Source organism: Oryzias latipes, chromosome 17 (assembly GCF_002234675.1).
Source record: "Oryzias latipes chromosome 17, ASM223467v1".
Classification (NCBI taxonomy): Eukaryota; Metazoa; Chordata; class Actinopteri; order Beloniformes; family Adrianichthyidae; genus Oryzias; species Oryzias latipes.
In genome coordinates, this window is record NC_019875.2 from 54308 (window position 1) to 60764 (window position 6457).

The 6457-nt window shown below is 44.6% G+C and overlaps 1 long non-coding RNA gene across 1 annotated transcript; it reads right to left on the reverse strand.

The window, feature by feature from the left end:
• Nucleotides 1-2886: 2886 nt before the first annotated feature.
• On the reverse strand, nucleotides 2887-3734 carry LOC111949068. Its single transcript, XR_002875095.1, has 2 exons — nucleotides 3371-3734; nucleotides 2887-3293 (listed from the first exon to the last, which is right to left on the reverse strand). It is a non-coding gene; the product is annotated as an uncharacterized LOC111949068 (long non-coding RNA).
• Between the last annotated feature and the right edge of the window lie 2723 nt (nucleotides 3735-6457).

Consider the following 6457-nt stretch of genomic DNA (forward strand, 5'->3'; position numbering starts at 1 on the left):
TCTTTGACAGGGCCGACGGATTTGATCCCTCTCTTTTTTGGCTCTTAAAAGAGCCCCTGATCTTTGGGGCTTGGTTGGACATATGCGATGACACCACCCCTGGACTTCGGTTGGCCCTTCGAAGGTCTGGAGTTGTGACTCTGGAGCAGCTGGTGGCTGCAGCGGGACCTGATCTATCGGACGTCTCCTCTTTGTGTTCCTCGCTGGGTCTCTGGTCCACCAGGATGGCACGTCGTCTTCTGGACCGCTGGAGGGACAGGCTGGGTGCTGGGGTGAGGGAACTCCTGGTTGATTACTGCAGCGGGACCACTGCTCTCGTCCACGATGAACTCTTTCCAGAGGTGTGGCTGAGCCCTGATCTTGGTGGACTTACTGGACAGCTACTTCATCCCTGCAATTCCAAAGGCCTGACTCTTCACTGTGCGGACAGAAGGACATTGTATGTTAACTGTGTGAAGGTCTTGAACAAAACTAAATTGCAGAACCGCCATCCCAGTGCGTGGACTGGCAAACTGAGTGGAGGTGAGGACGTACCACATTGGAGAGTCCTTTACAAGGCTCCAATACGAAAGAGAACTGGAGACCTCCAATGGAGGATCTTACATGGTGCTGTTGCTTCGAACTCTTTTATCTCTGTTCTTAACCCCACTGTATCTGACTGCTGCCCATTTTGTGATATGAGAGAAACAATTTTTCATGTTTTTAGTGAGTGTAAGAGGCTTTCAGGTCTCTTCACTCTTTTAACATCTGTATTTTCTCTTTTTAATGTGACATTTTCCGTTCGTTGTTTTATTTATGGGTCCGGGTACAAGCAGAAAGACAAAGAAAAATGGCAACTGCTTAATTTTATTGTTGGTGAAGCGAAGCTTGCGATTCACGTAAGCAGGAAGCGCAAAATAGCAGGTGAACCTCAGGCTAATGCAGTAAGTGTCTGGCGCTGCAATGTCCGTTCCAGGCTGAAGCTGGAGTTCTCCTTTTTCAGACTGTCGAATCGTTTGTCTTGTTTTGAAAAAATCTGGTGCTTTGCTGATGTTCTATGTCGTGTGTCAAATGGTGAACTTTGTTTTGCTCCTTTTTTATGTGAGTGATTGGTGTTTTTTCTTGTCTGTGATCCTTGAATAAACTGACGTTTTAAAACTCAAAAAACTCTTCTTCTTCTTCTTCTTGTGGGAGGAGGGTGATTGAAGGAGCTCAGGAGTGATTGATTTATTTGCCTTTTCTGTTCTTCTTTTCTTTACTCTTTCACTTTGGTGTTTGGTTGTTGATGGTTTAGGTGTATTATTAGTTCATTTATTTTGTTTGTTTTTTGGGTGTTTTGTGGGTTTTATCCGGTGGTGGGTGTGGAGCTGGTGGGGTTCTGGACGCCATGGCCCTCACTTCACTTACCAGGAAACACGGCGTTAAAACAGGTGCCGGCTCCCTGCACACCGTGGAGGATGTGGCTCTGGCCGTGGGGGAAGTTATCGGGCACGCTTCGATTAAATCTGCTGCTCGCATGAATGGAGCCGTTGTTTTGTTTGTGGAGAGGGTGGAGCAGGTGAACACGCTGGTTGAGAAGGGCATTTCCATCAATGGCGTGTTTGACACCGTCACGCCGCTCTCTCAGCCGGCGACCAAGATCACGCTGTCTAACGTCCCTCCGTTCATTAGTGACGAGTTTCTGGTGCGAGAACTGTCCAAACACGGGAAGGTGGTGTCACCTGTGCGTAAAGTTATGTCAGGATGTAAGTCCCCCCTGCTGAAACACGTCGTGTCTCACCGCAGACATGTGTTCATGATCCTCCACAAGAAGGAGGAGGACTTGAATTCTGTGTTTAAGGTGCGTGTGGATGATTATGAATATGTGCTTTTTGCTACTTCTGCCTCTTTTAAATGCTTTGGTTGCGGCGATGAGGGGCATTTGGTGAAGGCCTGTCCACGCCGCGCCGTTTCTGCCTCGGGGGGCGTGGCCGCGGCGGCGGCGGGTGGGGCGAGTGATGGTCAGCGTGGGTTGCGCGCTGATCGCCCCGCACCCGCGCCGCGAAGCGCCGCTTTGGTTGAGCGTCCTCCTGAGGAATTGGCAGCCTGTCCTGAACCCGTGGAGGACGGGCCTGAGCCGGTGGGCGAGTCTGATGGGAACGTGGTGAGTGGAGACGGTCAGGTGGAGGAAGCGGTGAGTCAGGTTGCAGAGGGAGGGGTTTCGGTGCACTGAAAAAAAAGACCTGTTGGATTGACATAAAAAAATCATGGACATCGGTTGCGCGCAAAAAAATCATGTTGAACCAATATAATTATTGCACATAATAAAATCATGTTCTACCGTAATGAATGCTTCTTTGTTTCTGCACCTAATAATTTTACATAAACAAACAAGATTTTATTATGTCATTTACCATAATTTTTTCAAACATTTAAAACACTATTATTTGTTTGAAATTACCTACATAGTTCATTTAATTTATAAATTATTTTAAAAACATTTAAATTGAAAAATAAAATTGCAATTGCAGATTATTATTTAAAGCAAATACTTTCTTGTGCATTATGACAATCCAATGAACATATGACACTGAACACAAATTTCAGACTTAACTTTTTTATTATCTAAACTTGAAAAATATGTTTACAGTGTAGCAAAAAATGACAAATCAAAATAAATTGGGCTTGCTATTTTTATTAAACAGAAGATAACAGAGCCAAAGCAAACAGCTGGAATCCCTTCTAAGGAAAAAGTTAAACTATTTAAATGTCATTTTATTCAAAGAGTCGGATCTTTAAGCCTGAAACCTTAGACACCACTTTGCCTTACAACTCTAATACAGTTTTTTTTTGATTACCTCAAAGGTGTGTGACGGACTGTCCAAGGGAGAGAACCCAAGAGCAGGAAGAACAACCCAAATCCAATAGTTCACTCGAAGGGGCTTTAATGCCAGAGAACCATAACACCAGAGCGTAGAACGAAGACGCTCCGACACAGAAACAAGATCAGACACTGCATAAATAGACAAACCAATCAACATAATACAGAACACCTGTGACCAGCGGGAGAGCTCAAGAAGGGAAGGGCCTCCAGGAGATCATAGCAGGAGCAAAGCCACGGGCCCCATGACAAGGTGTTTCTGAGATGAGGATGGTTATCAGATTTGTGCTGTAAATAAGGCCAAAAAAGCCTTGGCAACTGCCACTCAGACACTTGGTGGGTCGACCACCACAGCCTGGGAGATGTGGACCACGAGAATGTCCTCTTCCTCACCACTGCCAGTTCCCACCGTGGTGTCCTCGATTGCCTCCTGGATTGCTGCATGGTCTTCATTCTAAAGAACACAGAAGATATTTGTGTGCACAGTTCACATTTGAAGTTTAGTTAAAGCGTCTAGATTACACAACTCACCTGTACTTTGAATAAACCCCTGAACTTGCTTATATTGGCGAGAAGTTCAGCAGTCTGAAATACAAAGAGTCAAAAAATTTTAAATTCACATGAAAACTTTGGAAAAATACAATTCTTACCCTTGGCTCATCAATAAATGTTATAGTTACTGTGTTAACAAAATCATTATATCCTTAGTGTCATGTTAACAGAGGTAGTGGGATAACTGATCAACCATCAATTTGATTATTTATTATGTATGTATCTCTCTGCATAAAAGGTGCGTGTAAAGAGTAGGGCTGGCAATCTTGATTACCTCCCGATTCGATGACAATCCAGGAGACAATAATTCCAATAATATATAGTAAATGCATGGTGACCCACCTGACTCGGTGAAGACTGGAGCATGGACCCCAGCATGATCAGGGAGGAGCAGTTGGAAGTGTTGTGTGATGAGCTCTGTAATCAGGACAGAGGTTTATTAGTTAAATTTCAAATATATAGAGAAAGTGAGACTTCCACAGCTTTGTTGTATCATTTTAATCACTAAACATGCATTGGTTTGAAATCAATAGCTGCAAAAATATTCTGAAGAAATTAGACCAGAAAGAACATTAGACACCTCCTCCCCCCACAGGATTCAAACCACGCTTATGAGAACCCGCGAATTTTGAAATGGAAACTGCAAAACTAAACTAGCAGATCGGGCGTAGATAATCCCCCCCACCCATAAAGGATTCCCATATGAATTTATCACAAATGGGAGGAATATGTGAAGTAGGATTACAGACATTATTATAAGGCTGTAAACTTTTTACTACACATTATACACTTGTTCCAAAAGGACATGAATATTTTCACTCCATTAAACTCTCAAAGCTAAAATAAAAATATGTTCAGCATCATAGAATGAAAACAAAGCTCTGATTGAAACCAAAGATCTATGTAAACTGGACACACCAAACGCATTCTGTGCACGAGACGCGCACGGAGAATGATTGACAGCTGACTGAAACAGAAGTGCGGTGCTGTTTGCTGGTCAAATAATGCCGTCCTTAAACTAGCTCATGGTGGAACGGTATGGAAAAACTAAATAATGACAATAGTAATGATAGCTTTTCACATTTTCCTTCAATTTCGGTCTCCACAACGCAGAATATAGCAAAAAGAAATCCACTTAGTGACGATGAAAATTCCCCTGGCAGAGTTTCTGCCTGTGGAAAAAAAAACGCCGTGCCCGCCAGCGCACACTGCCCTCTGTCAAAAGCGAATTCCTACGGCATAACTACTCACCACTCTTCCCCGTACATCATTTGAAATCACCGCGTTTACAGCTGAATTTGCCTGCGACGTGAAAGTACAATGTACCGCGCGCACACACCTCCCCCTACCTGCCGTCCGAGGGCTGCGGCCGGCAGGGACAAAAGTGGCGCGCAGAGCCTTAACTTTGATAACTACGACAAAAGTGGATTACAAAGCTCTTCCCCGTGGAAAAAAAATAACACTAATGATACATTTACGCCTTCCACTTTCTTAAATTAATTTGTTAGAGTAAATTAACTTACCTTTTTTGAGTTCCTCCAGCCAGAGCAGGTGCTTGTAGCTTCTCTAAAATGGCTGACTGCAAAGTTTCCCCTCCTGGAATTCTTCTTCACCGATGGGGTTTACTTATCCAAAATTAAGGGGCAAAGGATCAAGCATAACTATTTCATGTTTTGTCAACATGATTTAAATATATAAAAGTAACACAGCAAGAAATGATGTGTGATTTTCAAGATTATATTCTGTTTCGAAGGTAAACATAATTTGTTCATATTAAACAAACATGTTTACTATTTGTAAATTGAACAACCCCACTTTTCCCGTTTTTTCAGTGTGGAGGGTGTCGTGAATGTCACTGAGGTGGTGGATGCGTTGGAAGTTTCTGGTGGGGCATCTGGGGTGGATGCTTCCTCAGCTGTGTGTGTGGATGAGGGGGCGGTGGAGCCCTCTGAGTGTTGTGGTTCGGGTGCGTCTGGTGAGTGTGTGGTTGGTGACGGTGAGGCGTGTCTAGGAGGTGGGATCGATGACGTCGAAGCTGAAGCGCGTGGATCGGGGAAGGTGGGGGTTTCCCTGAAACGAAGAAAGCGGGCCTCAACGTCTGCAGATGTGGGCGTTAAAGCCAGCAGACGGGTGGTCTCTGAGGGGGGGGCGGTTGTGTCTGACGGCAGCGACAGTGAGGGATGCTGGTCTGACTGCAGTGAACTGTCTCAGGGCAGCTCTTTGCTGTCTGCTAGTCAGGAAATGAAACTGTATCCTGCTCAGATGTTCAAACGTTTTCTGCAGCAGACTAAAGGTTTTAAGAAGTTGCACATTCCCTCGTATTTCCCTGATTTGAAAGCTTTTTATGTGTCTGCTAAGCACCTCATAAAACACAGAGCTGAGTCTGACCTGACTGATCAGGAGGTTTACAGACTGAGGAAACAGATGCAGAAAGTCCGACAACAACTTGGTTTTTAAATTCATGATGGGTTTGTTGCTTTGCTTATTTATTTCATTTCTTGTTTTTTCCCCCCTTTATTTGATGGATTCCTTTAAAGTGGGCAGCTTGAATGTTAATGGTGCCAGAGAACCCTTGAAAAGAGCCCTGCTCTTTGAGACCATGAGGGCCAAACACCTGGATGTTTTATTTCTTCAGGAGACCCACAGTGATCCCAGTCTGGAGGTGGACTGGAACAGAGAGTGGGATGGTGAGGTCCTTCTGAGCCATCTCACCTCAGCTAGTGGGGGGGTGGGTTTTTTGTTCTCCAGGAGGTTTACTCCAATTTCTACAGAGGTGGAACATTTGGTTGCAGGAAGGGTTTTACTGGTCAGAGCGGTGTTTGAGCGTTTTGCTGTGCTTTTGGTGAATGTTTATGCTCCGACTGCTGGTGCTGAGAGGAAGAGTTTCTTTGCACGACTCAGTGTAAAACTGGATAGCTGCAGTTCAGAGGATTTTTTATTTTTGGGGGGGGATTTTAATTGTACTGAAAATTAACTTGTGGACAGAAACCACACAGAGCCTCATCCGGCCTCACAGCGCGCTTTGAGGCAGCTGGTCTGCTCTCATGGCCTGGTGGACGTATGGAG